The sequence below is a fragment of the Mus caroli genome, chromosome 1 (assembly GCF_900094665.2).
Source record: "Mus caroli chromosome 1, CAROLI_EIJ_v1.1, whole genome shotgun sequence".
In the NCBI taxonomy this organism is placed as follows: domain Eukaryota; kingdom Metazoa; phylum Chordata; class Mammalia; order Rodentia; family Muridae; genus Mus; species Mus caroli.
In genome coordinates this window covers 163995906-164005220 of record NC_034570.1, presented here as the reverse complement: position 1 = coordinate 164005220, position 9315 = coordinate 163995906, and positions in this window count along the sequence as shown.

Sequence of the window (9315 nt, the reverse complement as noted above, 5' to 3'; positions counted from 1 at the left end):
ACTCACAAGTGAGTCACCAGGAATGTGCTCTCTTTTGAATAAAGATGAAACCCCAAAAGGCAAAGCTAAGTCACCAGGTCTCTTTCTTTCCTGCTCAGGATGCAGATGGCACCAGTAGAAATTGGCAATTGCTAGCTGCTCTTGAATGAATTTAAAAAAAAAAAAAAAGAAGAAGAAAAGAAAAGAAAAAAAAATCTGAGATGAAATTGCTTTTGGTTTAAACACTTCACTCCTTGGTTAGTTCCCTGGACTTTCCAGAGTACCATGCTGTTAGAAACATAGGACTCCAATCTCACGTAAGCAGAAAGGATTTTGGCTTTAGTTTTCCTCTTTTCTGTTACTACTACTACTACTACTACTATTATTATTATTATTAATTTATTTACTTTCAAAGACAGTCTCACTGTGTAGTCTTGGCTGGCCAGGAACTCTCTCTGTAGACCAGGCTCAGTTTAGGTTTAAATCTTTTACGAAGCTTTGGAAAGTAGTATTCTTTAACTGGTGGTTGCCTTAGTTAAGAACTTTTAAAAACGTGCCATCATTTCATGTTTTCATCATTGGGAATTGGATTACCTTGAAGTATTTCTGAAACAATGTAGATGACTAGAAACTGTGGATTTGCTGACTAGATGCCACCTTCACTAGTTTCTTAGACTACATAAAATACTAATTATTCCCAAAAAGGACAGAAGGGGAAGGAAAGCCAAAGAGAAGCTTTTCTTGGGAGAGCTAAGGCACTGGACCTGTGCTGTGTCTCCACCATTGATTCTGGTTGTAGCCCTTTATTCATGGTGGATGGAGGTTGAAAATTACCATCTTTATCTTTCTTTTGTTTGGCCAATGTAGCTTTTTTCATTTCCTTTCTTCATCTTTTGAACTGATGTAGTAAAGAAAGCCAGGGGAAGTTGATCCTACTGTTTCCACTCAGCTCCTGCTTATGTCTCAGTGGACTTGCCTATCCCTGCTGCAGAAGCCCAACATAGCCACAAGGTAGCCAAAGGTACCAAGCCGGGACAAGCACTGTGGACAGTCTTTGTATGGATCATTCCAAATTACAGCATCAGAGAAAGAAATTATGGTTTAATTTGTGATGTGGCAAAGTGGTGATGTTACACTTTGACTTCTTATCCCTATTGCTGTTGTCATTTGATATGCAATGCAGGGTCTGACTATGGAGCCCAGGCCAGTCTCAAAATGTAGCTCTCCATGCACTGGCCTCCTGAGTGTAGGGATCACATGTGTGTACACTATGCCTAATTTCATCATGTTTTCTTTATTACCAATTGACTTTATAAAAGGGACTTGCTCATATCTCTGAGATACAGTTTTACTTATAATTAGATATTGTCGCACAGGATGAATACTAATAATGTAATCAAATAATAATTAAACACGAGTATTAACTTATTTAATGTTTAATGAACTTTTCTCTAAATTAATTTTTACTTTTCACTATTTTATATAAAATTCCTTTTTTCCTTATTATTTTCCACTTTCACTTTTTTTAGATTTAATTTTTATTATTTTAGGTGTATGAATGTTTTTGCCCACATGTATGTCTGTGCAACATATAAATGCCTGGTACCCAAGGAGGTGATAAATCTCCATGTGGTTGCTGGTAATCGCACCTGGGTCCTGAAAGAGCAACAAATACTCTTAACAACTGAACCAACTCTTTAGCCCATAACATTAATTTTTATTTGAAAACTTCACAAACTTATGTGATTCATTCGGTCTCCATAAGAGTCCAAGAATCGCTGAAGGAAGACCCCAGACTCAAATAGTATGCAAAAGCAAAGAGCATTTATCTTGCAGAAATGTCTACCGGGTAAGCTATCCATACAAAATGGAGACAACCCAGAGAGATCTCAGGCCCCATTTATGCAGGGCTGGAGGAATTTTCTAGAACAGTTAGGAAACCTCTAACATGATTGGCTAGAACTGCAGCAGCGACATTAGTACAGTTTTGATTGGTTCTATTATTTGGTGAGGCCTCGAAGAATCTAGGAACTGACTCAGCTCTGGGCTTGTTTCTCCTTCAGCTAAATATTCCAGGAAATGACCCAGCTCTGGGCTTATACTCCCTTTTGATCCAGTATTAGGACAGCCATTGATTAATGGCCCATTTTTCCTGGCTGCCCCAAGGAACCTTGTTCATTTTCCTGGGAAACTCAAAATTTTTCATTCCCAAGGTTTTTGGATCTCTCAGCTCAATTAATTTTTAATTTTACTTCATCATTTTCTTTCTTTTTTAATTTACTTTTTTTTTACAAACCATATTTTATTCTCCCCTATACCCGTCCCTACTCTGACTGTTCCACATCCCATTTCTTCCCCCAACGCCACCTGTCTCCACAGGGATGTCCCCATCCCCGACCCCACCTGACCTCTAAACTCCCTAGGACCTCTAGTCTCTTGAGGGTTAGGTGCATCATCTCTGAATGAACAGACTCGGAAGTCCTCTAATCTATGTGTGTTCAGGGCCTCATATCAGCTGGTATATGCTGCCTGTTTGGTGTTTCAGTGTTTGAGAGATTTCAGGGGTCCAGATAAAATGAAACTGATGGTCCTCCTACAGGATCACCCTTCTCCTCAGCTTCTTTCAGCCTTCCCTAATTCAACGACAGGGGTCAGCTGCTTCTGTCCATTGGTTGGATGCAAATATCTGACTCTTTAAGCTGCTTGTTGGGTCTTCCAGAGTGTGGCCATGCTAGGTCCCTTTTTGTGAGTGCTACATAACCTCGGTAATAGTGTCAGGCCTTGGAACGACCCCTTAAGTTGGATACTACTTTGGGCCTGACACTGGACTTTCTTTTTCTCTGCCTCCTCTCCACTTCCATTCCTATAATTCTTTCAGACAGGAACAGTTATGGGTCAGAGTTATGTCTGTGGGATGGTTCCCCTCTCCCTCAATTTGATGCCCTGTCTTCCTGTGGGAGGCGGGGTCTATAAATTCCTCCTACCTACTGTCCAGCATTTCATCTAAGATCCCTCCCTTTGAGTCCTGAGAGTGTCTCACATCTCAGGTCTCTGGTGCGTTCTGTAGGGTTCCCCCAACCTCCTATCTCCTGAGGTTGCCTGGTTCCATTCTTTCTGCTGGCCCTCAGGCCTTCAGTCCTTTTCACTCACCCAATACCAGATCAGGTTCCCCCCTCATTCCTTTGCCTCCCCCATCCAATATACCTCCCAGGTCCCTCCCTCCCTCCCAACTTGTGATTGCTTTGTTATCCCTTTCAAGTGGGACTAAGGCATCCTCCCTTGGGCTTGTTGACCTATTTGAGATTTGTGGACTGTATCTTGGGTATTCTGTTTTGTTTTTGTTTTTTGTTTTTGTTTTTTGTTTTTGCCTAACATCTACTTATTAGTGAGTACATACCATGCATGTCCTTTGGGGTCTGAACTACCTCACTCAGGGTGATATTTTCTAGTTCTATTCATTACAAAACTCAGGATAATAGCTTAATAGCTGGATAATCTTAATAGCTGGGTAGTATTCCATTGTGTAAATGAACCACATTGTCTGTATCCATTCTTCTGTCATGGGACATCTAGGTTGTTTCCAGCTTCTGTCTATCACAAATAAGGCTGCTATGAACATAGTGGAACATGTGCCCCTGTGGCATTGTGGGGCATATGTTGAGTATATTCCCAAGAATGGTATACCTGGGTCTTCAGGTAGATCTATTTCCAATTTACTGAGGAACCTCCAGATTGATTTCCAGAGTGGTTGTACCAGTTTGCAATCCCACCAGCAATGGAGGAGTGTCACTCTTTCTCCACCTCCTCTACAACATGTGTTGTCACCTAAGATTTTGATCTTAGCCATTCTGACTAATGTCAGGTGGAATCTCAGGGTCATTTTGATTTGCATTTCTCTGATCACTCAGGACTTTGAACATTTCTTTAGGTGTTGATTGGGTTGTTTGGTTTTTTTGGTGACTAGCATGATGTATTGGAATTTATAAACTCCCTCTTTTTTCAATTTTAACCCTCCTGAAGACATCAATCTCAAATGCATTAGAATTGTTGTAAGAAAGAAGTTCTTGAGTATAAATTAGCTGCAGAGGGCGGGGAAAGGGTGGGTGTTCTATGACAGTGCTTTCTATTATCTTTGCCTTCATTAAGATTTCAGCAAGGTCTTTAAAATCTTCTATGAGTTCACACACTTCTATCAATTTTTCTAGTATAGTCTTTTGGGGAAATGTATACTCCATCAGGACAGCCAGCTGAATCCTGTCATAATCATCTTGCATTTATTTCTTTAGTTAGTTTAATTTGTTTCTTAGTAAGGGGAACTTGATTGTCTTAGACTGGTAGTCATCCATGCCCTCTAATCCTTTTAGAAGAACAATTTTCTTGTATTCACTCACCATTTCTCACATTATGTCTGAGCCTAAAGGATAAAAATGGATACAGTATTGCACACACACACACACACGCACATACACACACACACACACACACACACCAATTCTCTAAACAGGATATTCCTGTGTAAGTGAATGATCTTTTTCTTTCTATTCCATAGTGTTGTCCAAGAGTATACATGGAAAAGAGAGTTAAATATAAAATGTGGCACTGGAAAAAATAGGTGGGGAACTAATCAGTTGATAAACAAAGCTAGAACATTTTCCCTATTAATATCTGACTTATGTCTGTCATTATTTGTGGTGGGAGAATGTGTGGAATTCAGTAATCACTGTATTGTTTGGAGTTGTGACTGTTGAAATTCTGGGTCCTTCTTTTATCTCTTATTGGTGCTAGAACCTGTTCCTGGATATATTCTTGACTCTTCCTGTGCTCTTGGCCAAAGTGCAAAGGGTCTGCATCCTCTTGTCATATACAGGAATCATGGTTGAGAGCTTCACTGTGGCCCTTGCTCACTTCCTGTTTCTTAAACAGTTCTCATTATAATCTCATATTCCTTTGTATTTGTACCCTTGTTCGTGCATTCTGTGCCCCAATGACTGCCATGCTGAACAACTGAACAATTGATGATTTAATTTGTTAATAGGTCTTTCTATCTACAAGTCATTCTAAAATCCTGCTAGAGTCCTACATCTATTGTAAAATACAAAAGGTTTAAAATTGAAAAGGTTTGAACTATTTTGTGACTTGTGACATTACAAGTATATCCAAAATATAGTTGGATGTGAGATGACAAAAAACTATGGATACTTTTATGAATCTGAATTACATGTGAACATTCATGTTTTGCTGTAGAAATATTATTAAGGTTTTGCCATATGATTGCATTCAGAATTAGTGAGGGTGCAGTTGCCACATTTTAGATACTAGAATATATTCAGCTCCACTGGCATAAATAGGTGCTGGAGCTAAACATAATTCAAATCTAGTCTTAGTATTTTTTTATTATTTTTTTAATTGGTTAATTTATTTATTTACATTTCAGATGTTATACTCCTTCCAGGTTTCCCCTCTGCAAGTCCCCCAGTGCATCCACCTCCCCTTGCTTCTATGAGGCTGCTCCCCACTCATGCATTCCTGCCTCACTGCCCTAGCAGTCCCCTACACTGAGGCATCAAGTCTCCACAGGACCAAGGGCCTCCCCTCCCATTGATGCCAGATAAGACAACCCTCTGCTACATATGCAGCTGGAGCCATGGGTCCCTCCTTTGTTGGTGATTTAGTCCCTGGGAGCTCTGGGGTGTCTGGTTGGTTGATTTTGTTTTCTTCCTATGGGATTGCATAGGAAGAAACCCCTTTATCTCTTTCAGTCCTTCCTCTAACTCCTGCATTGGGATCCCCATTCTCAGTCTGGTGGTTGGCTGAGAGAATGTAAGCATCCACATCTGTTTTGGTCAGACTCTGGCAGAGCCTCTCAGGGGACAGCTATACCAGTCTTCCTGTCAGCAAGCTCTGTTGGCATCCCCAATAGTATCTGGTTTTGGTGTCTATAGATGAGATGGATCCCCAGGTGGGGCCTTCTATGCATGGTTTTTCCTTCAGTCTATGCTCCACTCTTTGCCCCTGAATTTCCATTAGACAGGAGCAATTCTGGGTTAATATTTTTGATATGGGTGGGTGATCCAATCTTTCAACCACAGGCTGTGCCTAACCACTGGATATGGTTTCTACAGGTTCTATCTCCCCTTTGTTGGCTATTTTGGCTAATGTCATCCTTTTTGGGTCCTGGGAACCCCTTGCTTCCATGGCATCTGCGACTTTCTAGTGGCTACCCTTGTTTCCCCATCCTCCACTGGTACACACCTCCATTCAATTTCTGACCCTCTGTACTTCTCCTGCCCTCTCTGTCACCTCCCACACCTGATCCTTTCCCTCCTCTCCTTTCTCCCTCCCAGGTCCCTGCTAACCTCTACCTCCCATGATTATTTTGTTCCCCCATCTAAGTAAGACCGAAGCTCAAGAAAAAGGATGACCAAACTGTGGATGCTTTAGTCTTAGTAGTTTTAATGGTAAAACCCACATAAAAACAGCCACTGAAAGTGTAGGAAGGAAACAGTGAGTAAAACTGAGAAATACTTGAAACCAAGGCCGAGCAGCATGAAAAAGAAGCTTGCTTCACTGTGCCTCTGCTTCAAAACTAAAGCCCTGGCCAAAGAAAGGGGAAACAGGAAGGATATCAACATGGTTGACAGACAGAGAAAGGAGGGCATAAGTCCTAATTTATATACTGTTAAATGTAAGAAAAAATACTATAAGGTGAAGGGGCAATAATGAAAAGAAAGCAAAGCAAAATAAAACCCCATATTATATATACTATATATATAATATTATAGTGTTATTATATATTACATAACATTAGAGTGTTATCAATCTATGCTGGGAGCAGCTAAACAGCCACTGAGATTTAACTTTTATTAATTTCCAAACACATTCACCTGTATGTTGTGTGTAAATAATTCTTAAATGGTGAAATAATTTAAAAACAAATTACACAATAATTCTTTGAAAGGCTAGATTATTTATGTAATGTACTTTCAAATAGAACTCAGGAAATGTTTTTTAGTAGCTATCACAAAATTATAGAGTTGCTCTTTCAATAAAAAGAGAATATTTTGGATTATGGATTTATTCAGTAAAATAATACATTGTATTTCTTATAAAACTCATGTTCATTCACCATTCAAAAATAGTGTCCTAAAATATATTTTGTCCCATATATGTACACATGAACACACACCCACTCAAGTATGTACACATTGTACATTCCATTTGTATATAAGAGAGCACACATAAACTAATTTGAAAGAGCCACAAGAAAAACCAGACATTGATTTATGCTACATTTTGTATGGTGTCTCTCAGTTCATAAGTGGACAAAATGAAAACATCTGCAAAGAGTTAGAAAGTTTAGTAATATAACTGATAAACTTGAGAGGATTTTTCTAATGTGTGTTGAATCAACATTTAAAGTGCTTTGTACAAATACACATGATGGGCTATTCCAGGAATGTATAGGTAGCTTGTAGAATATTCCACAAGTAGGTAATAGAAATGATTTTCACATTAACTACATCTCTTCCCCATGTCTTAATGTAAGAAATTAAAAACACAAACTAACAAACCAAAACCGTGACATCTCCAGATGATGGACCTTTCCTCATAGGGCTTGTTAAATGTACTCATGAAATCATTAAAACATCGTTAGTTTGAGTAGTTGTGCTTGTGAACCCGAAAAATTTTCTACTGCGCATGCCCATCAATCTTGCCTGCTGTGTAATAGTGAGAATGCAGCTTAATGTACGGATGTACTTTTGACTAAATACTGTTTCATGATAATTCTTTTGTTTCACTATTTTATGTTTTACCCAGTCAATCAGCACAGCCAAGAGGTTCCTTTGCACTCTAGGCCAAGCTAACCAAAGCTCTCTTCTTGTATTCTGTTTACTCATACTTACACTAAGAAAGTTTGTTTTATGATCTGCCACAATCAAAATGCATTTGTGTTGGCCCAGGCTGCAGTAAGGGTGGGCTAGAGATGTTTGCTGTCTTCCCTAATGAAGCATCATGATCATGCTGCTGAGGGTTCACTGCCCAGAGTGCAGCCCAGATCCTTCCACTCTCCCATAAAAGAACCAATAATGGTATCCCCTATGTTGCTGAGGGTTCCCCGAGCTCCCAACTCCATTCAGCAGAGACAACACTCATCTCTCTGGGGATTTCTTTAGCAGTGTCTAGGTCCTGGCTGATCCTCCAGGCAAGAAACAGGACGATTTTCATTTGAGAAAGAAATGAATAAGGTCCAGGTTCTCAGAAACAGGACAGGGATGTTGCAATCCCTAAACTGCCAAGAACATGAAGTATTTTAAGAGATGGGAAGAATGACGTTGGTCGGAGTCATTCAAGCTGAGCAACACTGAGTGTCTTGTACTATGTTCTCCCTGGGGAGAGAAGAGTTGCAAGAGATCCTCCCATTGTTCTTAGCTTTCAATTTCCCCAACTAGCAAGATTTGGTGATTTCCTGCCTAGATACACTTTACCTGCTGCGAAAAACTAACGCCTGCTGTGCTGTTGATTGTTGTTTCTATCTTTTTTTTAAATAGGTATTTATTTCATTTACATTTCCAATGCTATCTCAAAAGTCCCCCACATGCTCCCCCACTCACTCCCCCCACACTCACACTCCTACTTCTTGGCCCTGGTGTTCCCCTGAACTGAGGCATAAAAAGTTTGCACAACCAACGGGCCTCTCTTTCCACTGATGGCCAACTAGGCCATCTTCTGATATATATGCAGCTAGAGACACGAGCTCCAGGGGGTAGTGGTTAGTTCATATTTTGGTTCCACCTATAGGGTTGCAGATCCCTTTAGCTCCTTGGTTACTTTCTCTAGCTCCTCCATTTCGGGCCCTGTTATCCATCCAATAGCTGACTGTGAGCATCCACTTCTGTGTTTGCTAGGCCCTTCATAGTCTCATAAGAGACGGCTATATCTGGGTCCTTTCAGCAAAATCTTGCTAGTGTATGCAATGGTGTCAGCTTTTGGAAGCTGATTATGGGAAGGATCCCCGGATATGGCAGTTTCTAGATGGTCCATTCTTTTGTCTCAGCTACAAACTTTGTCTCTGTATCTCCTTCCATACATGTGTTGTTCCCAATTCTAAGAAGAGGCAAAGTGTCCATACTTTCATCTTTGTTCTTCTTGAGTTTCATGTGTTTTGCAAATTGTATCTTATATCTTGGGTATTCTAAGATTTTGGGCTAATATCCACTTATCAGTGAGTCCATAATGTGTGAGTTCTTTTGTGATTGTGTTACCTCACTCAGGATGATGCCCTCCAGGTCCATCCATTTGCCTAGGAATTTCATAAATTCATTCTTTTTAATAGCT